General features: G+C 46.3%; 1 long non-coding RNA gene and 1 other non-coding gene across 5 annotated transcripts; one reads left to right on the top strand and one right to left on the bottom strand.

Moving 5' to 3' along the window:
- Nucleotides 1-99: 99 nt before the first annotated feature.
- LOC124226429 (uncharacterized) lies at nucleotides 100-9,020 on the top strand. Of its 4 annotated transcripts, none has more exons than XR_006885304.1 (4): nucleotides 100-852; nucleotides 5,328-5,488; nucleotides 7,394-7,520; nucleotides 8,986-9,020. It is a non-coding gene; the product is annotated as an uncharacterized LOC124226429 (long non-coding RNA). The 4 variants fall into 4 exon arrangements; XR_006885303.1 differs by lacking the exon at nucleotides 8,986-9,020 and adding an exon at nucleotides 7,762-8,147; XR_006885302.1 differs by lacking the exon at nucleotides 8,986-9,020 and adding an exon at nucleotides 7,632-8,147.
- A 2,215-nt stretch (nucleotides 9,021-11,235) lies between these two features.
- On the bottom strand, nucleotides 11,236-11,339 carry LOC124227492 (U6 spliceosomal RNA). Its single transcript, XR_006885501.1, has one exon. It is a non-coding gene; the product is annotated as a U6 spliceosomal RNA (small nuclear RNA).
- Nucleotides 11,340-22,601: the final 11,262 nt, after the last annotated feature.

The following is a 22,601-nucleotide window of genomic DNA, read 5'->3' as shown; positions in this document are numbered from 1 at the left end:
TTAGCGCCCTGGCATCGCTGTTTTGTTGTTGGGTCACGAGTGCGCCTCTGCACGCAGGCGCCGCCGCCGCCCGGGAGTTGTGTGCAGAGCTGACTTTTGGAGGGCTGAGTTGCAGGCGGCGGGCGCATCCCGGAGATGGCGGGGCAGGGAGGGAGGGAAGGAGGAGGGGTTCGGGAAGGAGGTGCAGATTTGCACGGCTGGCCTCAGCGGGAGGCGCGGAAATGCAAGCCGAGCTCGCTGGCGTGAAAGCCCCCGGGGCCTGGCACCCCCAAAAACGACCCCCCACCTTAATCCCTGCCCCCATTTGCCCAAGGCCCCCACGGGCTACCCCTCTTCCTCTTCCCTCATCCACCCCACCCTATTACCTACGTGGCCGACCCAAATTCAAAACATTTTGTATATATAATTTTTCTTTTTTTGCTTTGCTGCTGCATGTGGTTTTTAGGGGGCTGGGGACGATCCTCCCCAGACCCCCAGGTGCGGACCTGCCATATGGAGAAGGCATCTGGGGACTCAGGAAGAAATTAGCGCAGCTCCATACCTGTACGGACTGCACAGCTTTTAAACTCCGGGACTCAAAGATATGGACCCCCCACATACACACACAGGTACAGGAAATACAGCCAGACCAGAGCCTTTTCAGACCCGAGCTGACCGGAAGACGTTGCCTTTCATTCATTCATTCTGCCCGCGTCTGTGGAGTCCTTTACTAGGCGACGAGCCCTGGAACAGAAATTGGACATTTTTTAAAGGTCCCTGCGCTCGCCAAGAGGAGGAAATAGATGCTCAGGAGTGAACTACCGAGAGAATCGGATCTGGCGCCTCCTAACGCAGCTGGCAAACAGGAGGAGGGTAAGCCCTTATTGGCCGTTTATAGGAGAAAAGTCGGTGGAAAGGTGCAAGGCGCTCTGGGATGGGGCGCGGGGAATTTGGGGCGCCCTTGGTTAATCCTATAGAGCTTCTTGGCGGAGGTATTGGCATCCTCTGTACACATATGAAGTATCGTTAGATCTGAGTGTGCTTCCGTGTCCACATAACTAGTTCGCTGTGACCACCCCCAAAACTGGAGTCCTCAATGAGTTGTCCTGTAATTCCATCCTGAACAACAGCCAAATCGACTTTGGTTGTGAGAAAAGCTGGCCTTAAACATTCCTCCAGCCCATGTAGGCCTGATCTCGGGGGTAAAGATCACGCTGCGCTGACATGGCAGCAGGGCTTCCTGAAGGATTGTGGTGGATGCTCGCAGCAGGCTTTGCCAAAGTAATTCCCATGCTTGTATTTTTGTTTCTCCCATTAACCCTGTGGGATAGTTGGAGCAGGTCATTTTGCAGATGGGGAAACCGAGGCCTGGAGAAGTTATGAATCTGGATGATTGCTCTGCCCTCATATCGTCCCCATGTCAACACAGCGATCAGAAATGTGGGGAGGAAGTGGCTTCCCCAGCAGAGATCAGATGTAAAACATCAGCTCCATATTGGTCACCCTGAGAGAGGGCTTCCCCCCCGCTCACCTTAAAGTTTCCTGTCCCGTCTTTCTGTATTCCTTCCCCCACCCCACGCACCCAAAGACTACTCTTTGAAGTTTGTTTTAATCTAAGTCTACTAGCTGTAAAAAAATTTTTAAGTAAGGATGAGGCAGGCAAACATCAAAATTGTGTTCCCAAATTGAAATTGCCCTCGTGGGCTCAGTGGGAGTGAGAAGAGTTTTGCCTTCAGCCTCTGTCAAGAACCAGGGACCATTTTACTCGCTTCTCTCTTTCTCACAAGAACCCTTGAAGGGAAATAGTCTTGTTATTACTCATTTTGCAAATGAGGAAACTGGGACTCAGAAAGGCAAAGCCACTCACCCAAGATCACACAGATTGTAAGTGGGGCTGCTGGGGCTCAAACTGGAGCCTGGCTCTGTTATCACATGCTTTTTGGATATTGACCACCTTCACTGCTCCCACATAATGAAATAAATGTGTTCAAAGGAGGGCTTGTGGGCTGGAGCATCTTGAAAAATGAGTAAAGTGGAATAAGCAAAACTGTGAAATAGCACGCTTGGTCTTAATTCTCCTTTCCTCCCAAAGACCCTTCTTTTTCCCCATGTGGCCTCATGGTGTCCCCAAAAGCTGGTGTCAGGAAAAGATCCCATGGCAGGCACCTTAGTGTAAAAACAGCTAAGTCCATATATCACCCGGATGGGGAGTTCCTGGCCTGTCAGAGTGGGAAGGGGTTGAGTAGTCACCTAATTTAATCCCTCCCTTTACAAACCGTGAGGAAACCACAGACCAGAGAGAAGAATGGGCCAGCCGGGGGTTTATTCCCCTTTGACTCCCCCAGAATGCCTACCCTGCCGCCTGGTCCTAAGTGGTCACTCAATAAATGTTGGGCCCTTGATGGATCACCTTCCCCAGCGATATTTGCATTTTCCCTTTATCAGTAATTGGCAGATGAAAGGCTTTGTCCTCTGTTGAAAGAATTTCAGGCATTTGCTCAAAGTGGGGGAGGAGGTTATTTTGGGCCAAAGGGGGAAGGGCCAAGACCCTTAAGCTCCCAGTGTTGGCTAATTGTCCCAGAGGAACAGACGGTAGAGGAGAGAGGGGAGGGAAGCTTAAGGTGCTTCTCCAAGAGAGGTATTTTTTCTTGCAAAAAAGACCAGGCCAGTTGTATTTGAAACATAATAATAATGACTTCCTGGACCCTCCTTCTCATTCTTACAACAGGCCCAGTCAAATCCTGGCTGTGTTGGCCCCATTCATTCATTTCTTAATTTATCAAAGGTTGATTGAGCAGCTAGCTCTGTGCTCTAAGACCAAGAGGATACAAGAACCAGCTCGGATTGTACTCCAGGCAGGGCAGGGAGTGGACAGACCAACCGCTTCCCAAGGGAGTTAGGAAGGGCTGATTCTGGATGGAACCCCAGAGTCCAGAATCCAAGATTTTTGAACTGTTAGAAACTGAATCTCTTATCTGATTCATATATAATTATAATAGCTCCTCATTTTTGAGAGCTAACTGTGTCTTCGAGCAAAACCACTCACGTTTGCTGTCTCTGTGAATCCTCATCAAGGCACTATGAGGGAGGGTCTGTAACTCCCCACTTTTATAGCTGAGGCTCAAAGAGCGGTCAAGTTACTTGCTCAAATTTTACAGCTGTGAAATAGCAGAGACAGGATTTGAACCCAGGGCTTGTAGGTATCTTGAGCCTGCAGGCTTGACCACTAGGCCTCCCCACAGGGCTGTCCCATAGAACGCGGTAGAAATGTTCTATGTCTTCGCTGTCCAATACAGTAGCAGCCTCTAGCCGCATGTGGCTATTAAGCGCTTGAAATGTGGGTAGTGGGATTAAGGAACTGAATGTTAAATTATATTTAATTTTAATTAAATTTAAATAACTATATGTAGCTAGTGTCTATCTTTTTGGACAGCGCAACCTTAGAGTGTTTTCCAGAATTTGTCTTAACTCACCTACCAGGCTGTGTATACATCACAGTCTGATTTGGCACTGAGTCCCGATAATCAACCTTCTGGAAACATTTGTGGAATGAACGAAGGGTCCTAGAGAAAATGAAGTATTGGAATGATGAGGTGGGGGAAGGGGGCCAGAGATATCTGCAAAGGTTTCCAAGAAGGGGCCATCTGGAACAGTGTGAATGTCTGAAGTGTTAGCCCTTAAACCACTCGCTCTGAGAGTGCCTGCCAAGAGCATGGCACTGTAGGCACCTGGGGATGCCAGTCGGGTATGGATTGTCCCACCTGCCCATATCTGACACATAAACTTCTCAAGGACAGATCATTGGCCATCGGGCAGGAAGCCTGAGAAATGGATGACCACTTCCTGACATATATCCTACTGATCAACTCAAACACAAAGATGCAATCCATTGTAGCTCGGTTTGCAATAGAGAAAGACTGAAAATCAATCTAAAAGTTGGGAAACTGATTAAATAATTCTTGGACCATTTGTCTGCTCAATGAAATGCTATTATCAAATCACTAAAAAGAGTTAGGGAGCTCTATATATACTCATGTGGAATGATTTCCACTTATGTAAACCAAAGGGGATATATCTCTATCTACTATATTCTTCTATATACGCAGAATTTTCTTTCTTTGGAAAACAAAAAAAATGAGGAGAAGAGAAGAAAACCTATTGTTTGGTACAAGGTGAAATTTTTGCCACATGTATGCATTCATGTTGCCTGATTTGGGACCTTATAGACCTAATTTCATTTTATATGCTATGGTACCTTTTGAATCTGTACTATGTACGTGTATTACCTACTCAAATATGAATTCCATTTGAGTCATCTTTTTTGAGCTTTTACGGTTCAAAATCAGGCAAATCTAAATCAAATATTGTTTAGGTATAGATACATAAGTGGTAAATAAAAACAAGAGAGCGATTAACACAAAATACAAGAAAAGACTTAACCGGAGGACGGGGAGGGGAACAGCGAGAGGCACGGTGCTTTTCTGATTCTGGACCTAGATGGTGGGCACCTGAGTGTAATTCTTTAAAGCGTCCTGCAATAGTTTACAGATTCCATCGTCCTGATGAAATATGCCACAATTTTAAAATTGTTTTAAAATCGCGTTGTCTTTCTCCCCCATCCCCACCCACCCAGTTTCTCCCTTCCACACTCCCATCCCCAGAAAACGTGCTAACCAGTCTCTTGGGTATCCTGCCAGAAACAGTTTATGTATTTGCAAACGTCTACATATTTCCTTTTCTCACTGTGTCATACAAGTAGACACACCGTTCCACCTCTTCTTTTTTAACTTAATATGAACTTGGAGCTCTTTCCATATACTTTCCGTAGAACTGCCTCCTTCTAAAATATTATTTAAAGATGACGTAAATCTGAATGTTGTGAGGCAGGAAAAGTTCAAGATTGCTTAAGAAACAAAAAGGAGTTCACAGAAATGTATATATTATGATCCCATTTATGCTGAACTTTATACAGGTCATGTTGTATAGATATGCCCCCAGAACGCTGGAACGGAGCAGCACACTGCTGTTGGATCACTTCTGAGGGGGGCAGAACATTTTGAGGGGGTTATATAGAGACTATATTTATATATTATTTGCATTTTTAACAACCATTGTGCCCTTTTAAATTTATCAAATATTTCAAACATAGAGGCATAGAAAATAAATATAACGAAGAAACATAGCAAGGACTTTGTATCCAGTACCTAGCTTTGCCAAACCCCAGAGTTTTGCCATATTTTGTATTACTTTTGCAATTAAAAAAATTCTTTGGGGGACAGCAGACCACACTATTGCTGTTAAAGTGATTGCTCTTCCCCATGACCTTTTCCTTTTTTTTCACTCCTCAGTCCCTTGGAGATTGAAGCATCAGAGTGAGAAAGAGCAGAGTCACATACAGCCTGACACTGGCTTTGGTCATGTGGGGAAGACTTCAGTTTCTATCCAGAGGTCTGCATTTTCTAATGTCCTCTTCCTGTGGGAGGATTGGAAGGAAACTTGGAAATAACAGGTGAGTTAATTAAGGGGTTAATGCCAGGAAGAGAGTCATAAAAGTTCAAAGATACTTTCAAAACTTGCATCTTTGGATTGATGGACAAGTGTGTGAACCAATGGAAATCAAAATCCAAGCATTACTTCATCATGCAAAATTGTCATTGGTTGCCAAGCCCCAAGGGCCGGACAGCAGGGCTGGCAGTTAACCCTTTCAGGGACAATCATGCCCTTTATATTAATTTTCTTTTGAAAGATGAAGTAGGAACAGACAAAAAGCCTAGAAAGGTCCCCAGACCTTGAAGTGCCACCTTTGGATCTCAGCCCAGAAGGCAGAGTTTCACCCATCAAAAGAACACCAGGGGACAAATTTCCTGGAGAAAAGTTTTGAACTTTTCAAATGGGGGATCAGCTGCCCTTGCTTAGTAAGAGGAGAGGGGAGGAGAGAAGTCGGCTTTACTTTCTGTACCGTCAGAACAGAGACCAGCGTAGGAGACTATCCCATTAATCTTGCAGAGCCATCAGTCACCAAGAGGATTGAATTGCATTTCCTGCCCAAAGATGTAGACACAGATGACCTTTGCAGCAGCCCTCAGACCCCCAGTTCACAGCTGGAGAGAGGATGTGTCAGCATTTACTTTCGGGTCTCACCCTGCCTTTTGTTCAAAAATTCAGACTCTTTGTGTTCAGGCTGCTGCAGGGGTTTTGTAGCTGTTGATGCTGCTGATTTTTTTTTAACCTCCCACGACTTGCAACTTCTGAGAAACAAACTATTTGGCAGAAGATAATATCTGGAGGTGCCCCAGAGAGGGAACCAGAATAGATACGGGACAATTTTAAGAGAGGCCATTGGGCCTTTGGGCTTTCCCTATTGCCCAAATTCCTGGGTTCCCTGAATGCTGCAGGCTCAACTGGATGGAGCCAAAAGTCCATCAAAAGGAATAATCATGCCTTATGTTTACATGGCTCTATTACAAAAAAGCTTTTACATGCATTACCTCATGTGAAAGGAACGGCTAGAACAGACGCATTTACATACAGGAACATTCTAAATTCCCAAATATAGTGAGCTATGTGACGTTGGACAAGGTGCCCAAACTGAGCCTCAGCTATCCCATCTGTAAAGTAGGGGCCATAATATCAAACATGTAAGAGTGATGTGAGGACCGACCGAGCCAATGTGCTACAACAGGGCGGTTGGTAAATGGTGTGTCTTCATTCAAACGAAGTTGACCTCGTGGACTTCATAACCCTAACTAGTTGTGGTTTGGGGAAATGTAGTTTTCCCCCAAGGGGAAGGCTGCCTAAGATGGGTGGAAGAGCTCTGCTTTTCTCTCCCACATCCTTTGTCTCCCCACCCAGTCTCCTTCAAAGTCTGAACACGCTCAACTATTTTGAGTTCTTTGAATAAACCTGCTTTCTCTCCCCTATGCCTTTGCATATGCTGATCCCTTCACCCAGAGCACCCTCTCTGTATCTCTTACTTATCCTCCTGGAATCGCTTAGATATCTTCTCTTTCCTGCCCCCCTCCTAATGCTGATCACATTACCTCGCTGTGGCCTCTGCTCTCACCAAACTGTGAGTCCTGGGAGGGCAGGGACCCTGCTGTCTCATTCATTGATTTGCATCCTACCTAGCACAGGGCCAGCGACCTGCTCCAAGAGTATGTGTGGAGTGGAAGCCCGGCACCCCAACCGTGCCTCCCCCAGTCCCCAGATTCCTCACCCGTCCAGAATCTAGGAATAACAGTGCTGAGATTTTTCTCTTTTCCTGGCTAGCCATATTATAGCACCCTTTGCAGATGGAGCCCGTGACTTTTTAACCCTCCTTGGAATGACATTAATTCACCAGTTATTTATTGAGTGCCTCCTAGATTGATACACAGAGCGGCCTTTCTAGGAAACCCTCCTCTTCACTCCACAGCAGCTATTCACGGCAAAGGACAGGCCTTTTGCCCTGGGGAGGCTAAGATGTTCTGAAATGCGGAGGGCAGTTGGCTCTGATTCCCAGCCTGGAGAGAGAAATCTCTGAGATCGCCCCTTGAGAGCAGGTGAGTTTGTCCAACCCTAGCACAAAACCCTTTCTCATTCAGAACACTTCTCAGAATTATAATAAAATCCTCATGTGTTAACAGTCTAATGTCTGTCTCTCTCATTAAAAGGAAAAGTCCCTGAAAGACTGACCTTGGGCTTGTTCACTGCTTATCCTCAGCCCCTGAGGGCCTGGTTCATAAAATATACTCAACGAATGTTGAATGAATTCCTCAAACACCAAAATATGTCTATTTTCAGCTTGAAAAACAAACCTTAAAATGTACCTCTTTGAAGAAGACACAAAGGTTCTAAGAGGCCCTCTTGAAGTGCAACAGACAAGGTGGTGTGCCTGCGGGAGGGGGTGCTCTACACCTTTCTATCTCCGAAGCCCAGGCTCTCCTTCCCTGTATTCCAGACTGCGTCTCCGCCTCCCCTTCACGAGGCCACCTGGGAACAGGGGACCAGCTGTCATCGCCCTCAGCTGAGGCCTGCAAACGTGCACTCCGCGTCATGGCCCCAGACCCCCCTGTCTGGGAGGCCCCTCAAGCTGGCGATGCTGTGTTGGGGGAAGGGGAGGCCAATATTTGCAAGCGAGTGTGGCTTCCCCAAGGCAGGGTCAGGACTAATCGCTCCGTCGCCAGCCTCTTTCAGGCTCCCTACTTGATGGCCTGGAGGCTGGAGACTGGAGGGTGGAAGGGGGCGGGGTGCAGAGCCAGCTGTGGGGGCAGGGCAGGGACTGGTGGGCCTCAGAGTCACCAACAGTCCCGGAATGACCTAGGCGGCTTGCCTCTTCTGCTCCTGATCTCCGTAATCGATTCGTCAGCCTGAACTGTGACTCCAGCCTCAGCATCCGCATCTCCCCTAGGCGATCACTCTTAATGTCTGCCCTGGGCAGGGTATCAACACATCAGTACTGCATTGTGAGTCCTCTGCTCACCTGGGTCAATTTACTCCCCTGCCAGATGTTAAGTTCTTGGAGAAAGTTTGATTTCCTTTTGAGTTCACCACAATTCTAGGCGCTGGGTAGAGGCACAGCAAAAAGCGATTGGCAGGATGGGGTCGTCAGTCCTTCCGGAGTCCTGACTTCTCAGCCTATGAGCAGTGTGGGGAGTGACTTCACCTCTCTGAATCTCATTATTATTTGTACAATGGGAAAACCAGATTGTTGGGAGGATGAAATGAGGTCACTGAAACCCCAGTCTTCACACTCCATATTTCTCTCTTCTGCTTTCATTTTCACTGATCACCATCTATCATGTATTTCACTTATTTGTTTTGGTTATTTTTTTCTCCTCCTATAAGGTGTTTTGTCCACCTCTGTACCTCTAGCCCCTCAAACAGAGCTTGACACATAGTAGGTTCTCAGTACATATTTGTCAAATAGATTAATGGATGAATGTAAAGTGATTAGTATTTGATAAGCACCAAATAAAGGTAAATATTTTTTTTAAAGATTTTATTTTTTCCTTTTTCTCCCCAAAGCCCCCAGGTACATAGTTGTATATTTTTAGTTGTGGGTCCTTCTAGCTGTGGCATGTGGGACGCCGCCTCAGCATGGCCTGATGAGTGGTGCCATGTCCGCACCCAGGATCCAAACCGGTGAAACCCTGGGCCACCAAAGTGGAGCACGTGAACTTAACCACTCGGCCACGGGGCTGGCCCCCAAGGTAAATATCATTGATTACCATTGTGATTAAGAACTGAGTCTCTAGAATCTAACTGAAAACAGTGCAACTGGGTCAGGAGAAATTTAGCATCATGATAGGAGGTTGGGAGCTCTGGCTGAGAAATCCCATCCTGTCTGCACTGTTCACAAACTGTGGGACCTGGACTGAGTGACTTCACCTTTCTGCAGCTGTAAGGTGGAGGTAATAACAGTACCTCCCTGGTAGGGTGCGATGATAGGAGGAGATGGGAAATGTAAAGCTCTTAGTAGAATGCTGGGCACATAATAATTGCTCAGTAAACAATGACCATCATTACTCATTCCAGTAATAGTAATACTCAGGCTAGAGGTGACTTCTGAATCAAACAGTTGCTAAGCACTTAAAATATGTCAGGGTCCAGCGAGCTCAATATTAATTGACCTTTATCTGTGAGTTTCTCAAGGAAAGGGATTGTGTTTATATTGTCATGATCTTGGCCACCAGTAGATGCTAATTAATGTTAAAACATGCTGGAAAAATTACACACTGAACTCGAATATGTGTGACAACATAGACCAGCTATTAGATCAATAAAAACAATTGCCTACTATGTGCCAGACACCAATGTTGGGCGCTGAAGATATGGTGGTGAGCTTAAACAAACATGGTGGTTACTGCTTTCAGGCTAGTGAAACTTGGGACAGTTGACATGCTTTGTACCAGTAGTTGCACAGAGAGATGGTACATTGCAACTGATGACATTGCAACTGATCACAACGGAGAGGTAAATGGGGCTATGAGGTCTTATATGGGTGGGCGTGGAGGGGTCGACCTGATCTGGGGTTGAGGAGGAAGTCAAGGGAGCTGTTCCAAGTAGGGTAGAGAGCTGAGCTCTGAGGAGAGAGGAGGCCTTAGCCAGGCTGGTGTGGGGGAAGCGTTCTCAGCAGAAAAAATAGCAGATGCAAAGCCTCCGTGATAGGGGAGCACATGTGCTAAGGGAGCTGAAAGAAGGCCCCTATGATCTGAAATAGGGAGATGAGGGTGGGGGTAGAGAGGAAATGAACCTGAAAAATAAGTAGGCACTTTGGGAACTAATTGGACAATATTTAGTAAAGCTGAAGGAGCGTGTAACCTATGATCCAGCAGTTCAGCTGCTAGGAACATTCTAGAGAAACAGACACAAGTGCACCAGGAGGTGTGAACGAGGATGTTAGCCCCAGCCACAGTCTGTGCCGTCTCAAAAAACTTGAAACGACTCAAATGTTCATTAACGGGAGAGCAGACAAATTGCAAAATGTGTCTCTCTTGGGTTCCTCAAAAAGCAGAGCCTGAATCAAAAATTTGTGCGGTACTAATTTATTGGGGAGTACAGTCTCAAGGAAGCAGGAGTGAGGAAAAGAGGGAATGGGGCAGGGACAGAGGTTCAGTGAATATGAGGGTACCAAAGAGAGGCCACATTTACCAGGCCATCTTAGGACAGTTCTAGGCAGAGGAAGAAAAGAGAACAATTGTCTATTGGCACCTGGTCAAAGCTTTGCCCCACAGGGTATAAACTCCCTCCTACTTCAGGACTACCCACATGTGAGCACCTAGGAGGCCCCTCAATGTTGTGTACCTCAGCCACACAGAGAAGCCCCAGCTGGAGGCCAGTTGGTCAGAGCCCACGAAGAACCAGTCACCATAGTAACAGTCAGGATGGAACAAGCGACCAAGGGAGAGTACCCGAGAAGAGAAGGCTGAGAGGATCTGAAGAGGGCCACAATATCTACATTGTAAAGCAGAATACTATACAGTGGTGAAAAAGAATGACCTATAGCTCCATGCATCCACATGGATGACTGACCAAAAAATGTTGAGCTGAAAGGCAAGTCGCAGAAGCAGGCACACAGTAAAGTTAGAGTGCAAAAACAGGCCAAAGCAAACAGTTATATACATAGAAAAGCAATGGAACAGTAAGGGATAAATCTAAAACCAAAGCCAATAGTTACTTCTGGGGGATTAGAAGGAGAGATTGGGATGAGGCCATGGAGAATTTCAAAGAAAGATGCTGATAATGTTGGGGGTTTTGTTGTTGCTGTTCTTTTTGTCAAATATGGAACACTTCACAACTTCAGCTGTCATCCTTGCTCAGGGGCCAAGCTAACCTCTGTGTCATTCCAATTTTATTATATGTACTGCTGAAGCAAGCACTGTTTGTTTTTTAAATTGTGGCAAGATGTATATCACATAGGATTTATCATTTTAACCATTTTTAAGTGTCCAGCTCGGTGGCATTAAGCCACATTCACACTGTTGTGCAACCATCATCTCTAGAACTTTTTCATCATCCCTTAGTCAGCTTGGGCAACTACAACAAAATACCATAGACTGGGTGGCTTAAAGAACAGACATTTATTTCTCACAGTTATGGAGGCTAGAAGTCCAAGATCAAGATGCCAGCAGATTCAGTTGCTAGTAAGGGCCCACTCCTTGGTTTGTAGACAGCCGCTCTCTCCCTGTGTGCTCACACGGCCTCTCCTCGGTGTGTGTGCATGGAGCGAGAGATCTCTCTCTTCCTCTTCTTACAAGGGCACTAATCCCGTTGTGAGGGTCCCACTCTCGTGACCTAATCTAAACCTAATTACCTCCCAAAGGCTCCACCTCCAAATACCATGACATTGGGGGTTAGGACTTCAAGTTTTAATTTCGGGGGGACACAAACATTCAGCCCATAACAATCTCAAACAGAAACTCTGTACCCATTAAAAAATAACTCCCCGAAATTCCCCCTCCACACAGCCCCTGGCAACCACCAGTCTATTTTCTGTTTCTGTGAATTTAACTATTCCCGGTATTTCATATGAGAGCAATCAAACCATATTTGTCCTTTTGTGTCTGACTTATTTCATTTAGCATAATGTCTTCAAGTTTCATCCGTATTGTAGCAGATGTCAGAAATTTCTTCCTTTTTTAGGCTAAATAATATTCCACGGTATGTGTATAGCACATTTGTTTATCCATTATCTGCTGATGGACATTTGGGTTGTTTCTACCTTTTGGCTATTGTGAATAATGCCACTATGAAACTGGCAAAATTTTGTTTTGTAAATTGGTAATGATAATAATATATTATTATTTTTTAAACCATATACATGTTATATATATATATATATGATATACACATGTGTGTGTTTATTTCCTGCTTTTCAAGCTTAGGACTGCATAATATTTTTTGTTTTTATACTTGCTCATGTTGGCACAATCTTTATTACTTTGCATGACAGTAAATAACTCCAAAAAGTAATTTAATGACTAACTTTTACTATGACAAACTCTATATTAACCATTTCATACCAAAATAATGGGCCATTATTAAAATTATCTTTATAAATGTTCTAAATGAATTGATCATTAAATATGAGACCCCACTAAAAGATAATGAGTAAATGAGTCAATTTTTTAATTATTAAAAAGCAAGGGAGGATGGTGGTAATGGTTGCCTAACAGTGTGAATGCATTTAATGCCACAGAACTGTACACTTTAAAATGGTTAAAATGGTAGATTTTATGTTATGTATATTTTACCACAATTTACAAAAAAGGAGAAGGAGGATGAGGAGGAAGAAGAGAGAAGGAAAGTGTCAGATCAGACAAAGCCTTGTGACTACAGTGAGGGTTTGAGTCTTTAACAATCTCCATGCATCGCCTGAATTTTTACAAGAATAGATTATATAGAAGTCCAGGCAAGGGGTTACACCAAGGAGGGAGAATCAAATCCTCCACTTATAGCTGGAAAAGTCAGGCCAAATGGGAGGGTGGGCAGCGTGTCAGAGGCTCCCAGCTCCCTGCCAGCAGCATCTGCGTTAGGGCCAAGCCACTGCCCTCTTGCCTGGTGTATGAGCGAAGGAACCACTGCCAGTGGGAGAGGCCGAAGTAATCAGACAACAGGCACTGACCGAGCACACGCTACAGGCAAGGTCCTTCCTGGGCGCCCAGGGGATGGACAGGCAGGTGAGTGAGGAGCGAGTCTACCTGACCTTCAAAGAGCTGGTTCCCAAGTAAGAAGATAAGACTCTGGGAAAGGTACCTGGCAGTACGAAGTGATAAGGGGAACCCTCTGCACTCTGAACACACCCACATTATAGCCTTATCATTGTGTGTTGCAGTCATTTATTTACAGCATATTTTGGCAGGAAGACTGGGGGCTCTTTGAGGGCATTCATTCATTCAGGCATTTATTGAACTACTCTGACCCAGGCGCTGATTTGGGACAGCTGGTGTGTAGTAGATGCTTGATAAATGTACATTGCCTAGCATTCAGTAGGCACTCAATAAATGCTCCTTAAATTGAATAAATAACACATGAATAAATAACAGACCTGGCACACAGTAGGTGTTCAATATGGTGAATTACATAAAGGAAGGACTAGCACAGGGCCTGGCATACAGGAAGCACTCATTAAATGTTGCACCCTCCTGCCTTTGTGACCTACCTCCATGCTGAGTCTGAATCCTGGTCACTGAAGCCCAGAGACCAAATTGGATGTCCAGACCATCATCCATCCATCCACCCATTCAACAAGCATTTCTCAAGGGTCTACTGTGTCTACCAGGGATCTGCCAGTCCTGGGGATGCAGCAGTGAACACAGCAAGGAATATTTTTTCTCTCTCATTTGCTCACGTTCTAGTGGGGGAGAAAAACAATAAATAAGGAAACAAATTTTAAAAAAACAGCTACGGGGGGGCTGGCCCCGTGGCCGAGTGGTTAAGTTCGCGCGCTCCGCTGCAGGCGGCCCAGTGTTTCGTCGGTTCGAATCCTGGGTGCGGACATGGCACTGCTCGTCAGACCACGCTGAGGCAGCGTCCCACATGCCACAACTAGAGGAACCCACAACGAAGAATACACAACTATGTACCGGGGGGCTTTGGGGAGAAAAAGGAAAAAATAAAATCTTTAAAAAAAAAAAAAAAAAAAAAACAGCTACGGGGCCAGCCTGGTGACATAGTGGTTAAGTTTGCACACTCTGCTTCAGCAGCCCAGGGTTCACCAGTTCAGATCCTGGGCACAGACCTACACATCACTCATCAAGCCATGCTGTGGCAGGGTCCCACATAGAAGAACTAGAATGACCTACAACTAGGATATACAACTATGTGCTGGGGGGCTTTGAGGAAGAGAAAAAAAGAGGAAGATTGGCCACAGATGTTAGCTTAGGGCCAATCTTCCTGAAAAATAAATAAATAAATAAAATTTATTTTTGAAAAAACAAAAAGCAGGTGACAATAAGTATTTATGTTGACATTAAGTAACCCAGATGATATGAAAGACTGCAGGGATGGTGAGTGAGATGGATTACTCAGGGAAAGACCTCTGAGAAGGTGACATTTGAGCTAAAGTCTAAAAGGGAAGAACCGGTGAGCCATGTGATGATCTGGGGAAAGAGCACTCAGGCAGAGGGAGCAGCATGAGCAGAGGCCTTGAGGCAAGAATGGACTTGGCCGGTGGGAAGAACAGTGAGAAGCAAGCGGGCTCCTATGCTAAGGGGAGGGCGGGAAAGCATGGGGTTGGAGAGATGGGAAGGGCTAGGTCAAATAAGGCACTCTTATCTGGGGTGAGGAGCTTGGGTTTTATTCTAACTCAGATGCAAAGCCATTGGAGGGCTTTAAGCAATCAGGTAGGCTGAATAATGACCCCTCCAAAGATGTCCATGTCCTAATTCCTGGAACTTTTGAATATCTTACCGTATATGGCAGGAGGGGCTTTGTAGATGCCATCAAGTCAAGGATCTTGAGATGCAGAGATTATCCTGAATTATCCAGATGTGCCCACTGTAATTACAAGGGTCCTTATAAGAGGTAGACAGGAGGGTCAGAGAGAAAAGAGATGTGATGATGGAAGCAGAGACTACACTGATGCGTTCTGAAGAAGGAGGAAGGGGCCACAAGCCAAGGACTACAGGCAGCCACTAGAAACTGAAAGAGGCAAGGAATGGATTTCCCCTTAGAGCTTCCAGAAGGAACCAGCCCTGCCATCACCTTCATCTTAGCCCCTTATGATTCTTTTTTTTTTTTTTGGAGGAAGATTAGCCCTGAGCTAACATCTGCCGCCAATCCTCCTCTTTTTGCTGAGGAAGACTGGCCCTGAGCTAACGTCTGTGCCCATCTTCCTCTACTTTATATGTGGGATGCCTACCACAGCATGGCTTGACAAGCGGTGCCATGTCCACACCCAGGATCCGACCCAGCGAACCCTGGCCTCCGATGCGGAACATGTGAACTTAACTGCTGCACCACCGGGCTGGCCCTCATTTTTGACTTCTGACCGCAAGAACTATAAGAGAATAAATTTGTATTGTTTTAAGCCACTGAATTTGTGGTAATTTGTTACAGCAGCAATGGGAAACTAATATAACCAGAGAAGGGACAGGATCTGATTTATGTTTTAGAAGAAAGGATTTTTCTGGTTGCTGATACAGAATGGCTTTAGGAGGATCATGAGAGAAGCTGAAACACCAAGGAGCAGGTTACTGTAGACCTCTGGGAGAGCAATGATGGCAGCCTGGATAAGACGGAAGAAGTGACGCTGGAAAGAAGGGCTCAGATTTTAAGAAAACGTTAAGGGCTATAGTCAACTGGGTTTTCTGATGCGTTAGATGTGGTGGTAGAAGGGCACAGTGAAGGAAAGCAAGGACTCATCAGCACCCCACTTTCCCCACCTTCCTAGGGCCTCACAGACCCACACTGCACTTGACAGGCTGCTCCTGGGATGCTGGGCATTTTCATGTGATTAGGCTGGAACAGTTCTTTGGGAAATAAATGCCCTCAGTCTAAAAGACTTTTTTACAAGCCAGGGCAGGGGATTAAAGGCAGCTGGGCTGAGGAGAAATCCCAGGGTCAGGAGACAGCTGAGCATGGAGACTTCTAATCTAAACCTTAAACGTTTTTATTTTTCACTCCCTGAACTCAGGGTGTCACTTTAAATACATGTTTGGCAACATCGGCTGTTCTATTTTTCTTTTTAATTATACAAAGAGAGATCCTGGAAACGGCTCAGCCCCGGGCTGGGAGAGGCAAGGGAAATTGGCAGCAGTTGCAGGCAGAGGCACCAACGAAAAATTGAGTGGATTTGAAACCCTCTTGAAGGAGCGTGAAGACTGAACTCCCAGCTACCCTGAACTTGGTTCGGTCAGCCCTGACTCAGGATTTCTAAAAGGAGACTGACAGAGTCACCAGCTTAGAACGGAGAGAGGACAGATGGGCACGTCTGCGAGATAAAAATATCACTAGCACCAGCACTGCTCCTGCACCTTGAGTTCATTCCCAGGCTCTGTCTTCCCTCCTCTGAGAAGAAAACAGCTAACCAGATCGTTCATTCACATTTACAGGGTATTCCCTGCTACAGCCAGGCACTGGGTTAAACTGCTTACATGTGTCATCTTGTTTTATGCACTCAACTGTTCTATGCATATGGACTCATAGACATCATCGTCCCCATTTTCTAGATGGGGAATCTGAGGCTCAGGGAGATTAAATGTAACCCTCACTCTCCGGTGTTGAGCCTGAGCTTGTTAGCCCTCAAACCCATTCCTTGCCCTTCCTTTGCTTTGCTCTGTATCACACGAAGGCCAGCCCCTGGAGACTGCCAATCAACTGGCTTCTTGCACAGATAGACCAATGGGAGGCAGTATTAGGAGCCTGGTGGGCGGGAGGAAGGGAGAAGCCAGCGTATTTCTCCCCCTCTCTCTGCCTCCAGCAGCAGCTGCATGTCCTGCGTCTCTACCTCCCGCCAGACAGCCCCACTGTGGGTCCAGCTTCTATTGGGTGACTTCAGTTCTTCCTCGGTACCAGAAACACCACCTCCCCCCTCAGTCCCTCCAGCCGCAGGGGTGGTACTGGCCCTCCTGCCGTTGTTAATCTGTAGATGCTTCACCCTCCCCTATTTGCCTTCTTCCATAGTTCTTCCACTCCCTGTGAAGCGATTCTCTGTCAAAGTTCCACTATTCTGGTATCTGTTTTTCCTGGTTGGATTCTCATTGATATTCTGCCTTTCATAAACACTCACAGATTAGCCAATTCATTAGATTTGGAATGAGACAGTCCCCTTTCATTGAGCGTGGCACATCCTACAAGAGGGAAAATAGTAACCGCCATTTACTGAGCATTGTGCTAATTGCCAAACAAATGCTATTTCGTGGAACACTCATAACAACCCTTTCTGCCAACTCCTATTACTATTCCCATTTAACAGATGGGGCTCAGAGAGGTTGGGTTGCTTGCCCAAAGTGGCACAGTTATAAATTGACAAAGCTGGGATTTAAATCCAGGCATCCTAGCTCCAAAGTTGGTGTCCTTTTCTAATCTCTGCTGACTCTTAAGCACAAGTGCAGCCCCTGATAAGCCCATTAGAACTCAACTTCTTGGGGCTGGCCCCGTGGCCGAGTGGTTAAGTTTGCACGCTCCGCTTTGGCGGCCCAGGGTTTTGCCAGTTCAAACCCTGGGTGCGGACATGGCACCGCTCATCAGGCCATGCTGAGGTGGCATCCCACATAGCACAAGCAGAAGGACCCAGAACTAAAAATACACAGCTATGTACTGGGGGGCTTTGGGAGAAAAAGGAACAATAAAATCTTTAAAAAAAAAACAACTCAACTTCTTTGGCTGGCGAAAGACACCACCTGGACTCACTCCAGGGTTTCCTCAGGCTGCTGTAACAAAGTACCACAAACTAAGTGACTGAGAACAACAGAAATTTATTGTCTCAAAGTTCTGGAGGCCAGAAGTCTGAAATCAAGGTGTAGGCAGGGGGACTGGCCCAGTGGCGCAGCAGTTACGTTTGCACGTTCCGCTTTGGCGGCCCGGGGTTCAGGGGTTCAGATCCTGGGTGCCGACATGGCACCGCTTGGCAAGCCATGCTGTGGTAGGCATCCCACGTATAAAGTAGAGGAAGACGGACACGGATGTTAGCTCAGGGCCAATCTTCCTTAGCAAAAAAGAGGAGGATTGGCAGCAGATGTTAGCTCAGGGCAAATCTTCCTCAAAAAAAAAAAAAAGGTGTCAGCAAGGCCATGCCCCCCTGAAGGCTCTATGGGAAGGATCTGTTCTAGTCCTCTCTCCTAACTTCTGTAGCCTCAGGCATCCCTTGGCCTAATGGCCATCTTCTCCCTGAGTCTCTGTACATCGTCTTCCCTCTGGGCATGTCTGTGTGTCCAAATTTCCCTGTTTTATAAGGACACCAGTCATATTGGATTAGAACCCACCGTAATGTTCTCATTTTAACTCGATTACCTCTATAAAGACCCTATCTCCAAATAAGGTCACATTCTGAGGTACTAGGGGTTAGGACTCCAATATATCTTTTTGGGGGGACACAGTTCAACCCGTAACAGTCCTTCTCCCCGATGTCAGGTGCTCAGTCTCTACAGTATAGCCTACTTGGTCCTGTTTTGCTAAGGAGGATGCTAGATCTTCCAGGAAGATGTTGGTTTTTTTTAAAGATTTTATTTTTCCTTTTTCTTCCCAAAGCCCCCCGATACATAGTTGTGTATTTCTAGTTGTGGCATGTAGGATGCCGCCTCAGCATGGCTTGATGAGTGGCCCCATGTCCGCACCCAGGATTCTATCCGGTGAAACCCTGGGCTGACGCAGCGGAGCGCTCGAACTTAACCACTCAGCCACGGGGCCGGCTCCCCTTCCAGGAAGATGTTTACTCTTGCTGATACACTGGCCCTTTAAGAGATGCAATGATTCCTAAATCATGTATGCATTGACAACATTTATCCCATTTTACTCCAAAATATATTGAGAGATGTAACGCACCTCATATAGCCAAATCAATTTTGAAAAGGAGAACAAAGCTGAAAGACTTAGTTTACTTGACTTCAAGACTTATTTTAAAGCTAGAGTCATCAAGACAGTGAGTATTGGCATAAGAACAAAGAGAGCAATGGAATAGAATAGAGAGGCCAGAAACAGACCCTTGTGTGTAGAGTCTCTTGATTCTTGACAAAAATCTTCATGCATTTCAATGGGGAAACCTCCCTTCACTCAAAAATCTGTTTGAGATGGATCAGACTCCTAAACATACAAGCAAAAACTCTAAAGTTTTTTTAAAAATCTATGTTTTAGAGTTTTAAAACATAGGTGAATATCTTCATGACCTTGGGGTTGGCAATGATTTCTGAGCCAGGACACAAAAAGCACTAAGCCATAAAAGGCATAGGCACAAACACATGGACCTGGCAGTGGCTTCTGACCGGGGCAGGAGGGGTAAGAGAGAGCCTCCAAGCCTAGGAAGTGGGGAGCAGGAGGCAGGCAGGGGCTCCCCTGGACATGGTCTCTGAGCTCCAGGCCACAGAGTCATTCAGAGATCAACAGCAGAGTCCGCAAATGCTAATTCTGAATTTTGCAACCGGTGCCCTGACAATACCTAACTTTGTTTCCAGCTTCCTTCACCCAATTCTTTGACTCTGAAAACCTTCTGGATCATTCACTAAAGCTGCCTTCCATATGTCTTGTGGTGTTCGCACCAGGGCTGAGCGGCAGAGGGATTTCACACATTCTGGGTAATACATACAGTCACAGGGAGGCCTGTGTCAGCTCCATAGAAGGACACCTATTGAACTGTTAGAAATAACCGGTACCGGGGGCCGGCCCCGTGGCCAAGTGGTTAAGTTCAAGCGCTCCGCTTCGGCGGCCCAGGGTTTCACCGGTTTGGATCCTGGGTGCGGACATGGCACCGCTCATCAAGCCATGCTGAGGCGGCGTCCCACATGCCACAACTAGAAGGACCCACAACTAAAAATACATAACTATGTAGCATGGGGCTTTGGGGAGAAAAAGGAAAAATAAAATCTTTAAAAAAAAAGAAATAACCTGGTACAGAAACGCATGGCTTCTGGAAGGAGTGAGCTTCCCATTACCAGAGGTATATTAGCACTGTTCTGTAAAGGCACGAGCTCACGAACTGGTGGCTCTTTTTATTATCACTAACAGGAGTTTCAAGTCTTAGAGCAGTCAAGGGGGAGGCACAGATGGGGGAGGAAGCAGACAGAGGCAAGCAACCATGATGGGCTCTGACAAAGTACTCACTTTTTTTTTGAGGAAGATTAACCCTGAGCTAACATCTGCTGCCGATCGATCCTCCTCTTTTTGCTGAGGAAGACTAGCCCTGAGCTAACATCCATGCCCATCTTCCTCTACTTTATATGTGGGACACCTACCACAGCATGGCTTGCCAAGCAGTGTGTATATCCACACCGAGGATCAGAACTGGCGAAAGGGCTGCCGAAGCAGAATGTGTGAACCTAACTGCTGTGCCACCGGGCCGGCCCCCAGTACTTGCTTTTTAAACTGAAATGAAACTGGGGGATTCTTTGAGGGCTTATTGGGCAGGAAGAGGTAAGGGGGTTCCTCTTCAGCTGGGCATCAAATTTGTCCCTCCTCAAAATCTGCCTGGGGGAGGTGACTGGGTGTCTAACTTCAGGGTCCATGAACAGGTATTTGTAATATCTCCATTTTTGCTAAGAGGATTGGGGGCTCAGAGAGGTTAAGTAATTTGCCTGAGGTCAAACTGCAGCTGAGTAGCCAAGGGGGACAGCCAACCTTAACCACTATAAAGAGACTAAAAGCAGGGGCCGGCCCATGGTGGCCGAGTGGTTAAGTTTGCGCACTCCACTTTGGCGGCCCACGGTTTCGCCGGTTCGGATCCAGGGCATGGACATGGCACCGCTCATCAGGCCATGCTGAGGCATCCCACATGCCACAAGTAGAAGGACCCAGGACTAAAAATACACAACTATGTAGCCTGGGGCTTTGGGAAGAAAAAGGAAAAATAAAATCTTAAAAAAAAAGACTCAAAGTACTCAAAAACTAAAGCTCATCTGGTTCAGTGGTTCTCAAACTTCACCCAAAGAACTTGCTAAAAGTAAACTGCTTGAATGGGTTTTAGTAATTTGCATTTTAACAAAATATCTCTCAAAAAAAAACCAGAAAAAAACCCACAAAATGCCTCTGGAGGTTCATTCTGATGCAGGGGCAGCGGTGACTTCGGTTAAGCAGCAGACTCTGGGGACTCAAGTGGGTTTAATGTCCTGTACTCCCACTTACTGGCTCTCTGTACATTGTTCTCACCTGTAAGATGATGATAATACCATCGGTCCTTGTAAGGAATTCCTGAGTTCAATATAATATAGTCAATATAACAAAATAATAAACAATGAAACTATTCAATATCTTTAATATAATATATAGTAAATATATAACTTGTTTAATAACAAAGGGCTTAGAATAGTGCCGGTCATTGCTAAGTACTACCTGTTGTTTATTTTTATACCCCATGTGATGGGGCGCTTGCTTCCACCTTCCCGGGCAGCTCATGTCATCTTTGGTCAGCCCTGGGCTGTGCCTCCTGGCCACGGTGGTGGGCGCGGGATGCAGCATCACTTTCAGCTGGATCTCTATACTCTCATGCGCAGAGTGGGTTGAAAAATTCTCTCTGGCCTTTTCGGGTATAAACCCCCAAAGGCGGAGAGCAAACCTTCCTAGCCACTAGGGGGAGCCACACACAGCGCTTGGAGGCGCTGCGGGGTTGGGCAGCCTGGGTTCCAGTCCTGATTCTCCGCTGGCTTGTTTGGTGTCCTTTGGCAGGATGTTTTCTCTCTGGGGCCTCAGTTTCTCTGCTAAATAGGCGTTTGGGACGAGGTTGGTGCATCTCACGGTCCCAGCTGCTCTAACGAGGGTGGGGAGAGTTCCTAGCCCCCGGCCCTGCAGGGCACTAGGACTCCAGGGCAGGAAGCAGGGGTTGCCACCCGGATGCCTTCCCCTCAAGTCTGGAGAGCATTTTTATTTTTTCTGCTCAGTGCGGATGGTGGGATTCAAACGGCAGAGAAACAGGAGAGGGGAACGGCATGGTGCAGGCCCTGGAGAAAGGAAACCTGGCCCCATCCCCGCCCCAAAGCCCCCTGCTGAGTTGCCACGCCCAGATCCTATTGTTCCTTCCAAATCAGCAAATCTCTCCTTCCAGCTTCCAGCCTCCCCCTCTTCCAAACCTGCTGGCCTCCGTCAGGCCCCACTAGCTTTCAGATGTTGTGTGTACCCAATTCTGAGCTGGGATTTCTCGGAACCAAAGACATTTCATTATTTTATTCCTTGCCCATGTTTCTCTTGGGAGTCCCCAGTGAGCCAGACCCTGTGTAAGGCCCTGGGGTGATAGCGAAGTGATTTAAACAGACATGAACTTTGCTCTCAAGACATGCACAAACAGGTCAATACATAAATAAACTAGGTGATTTCAGATACTGTAGTGATCAGAACTATAAAGGAAATAAAACAGGGTGAGCTGATAGAGCATGAAATGGGGGCAACTTTAGACAGAGAGGGAAGGTCTCTTTAGAGGTGATATTTGAGCTGGGACACAGATGGTAAGTGGAAGGAGTTACAAGTGCCACCAAAGAAACAAGCCCAGTGGGGTTAGA

The sequence above is a fragment of the Equus quagga genome, chromosome 15, assembly GCF_021613505.1.
Source record: "Equus quagga isolate Etosha38 chromosome 15, UCLA_HA_Equagga_1.0, whole genome shotgun sequence".
In the NCBI taxonomy this organism is placed as follows: domain Eukaryota; kingdom Metazoa; phylum Chordata; class Mammalia; order Perissodactyla; family Equidae; genus Equus; species Equus quagga.
The sequence above is the reverse complement of the archived record's forward strand: the minus strand, read 5'-3'. Positions and strand labels throughout refer to the sequence as shown.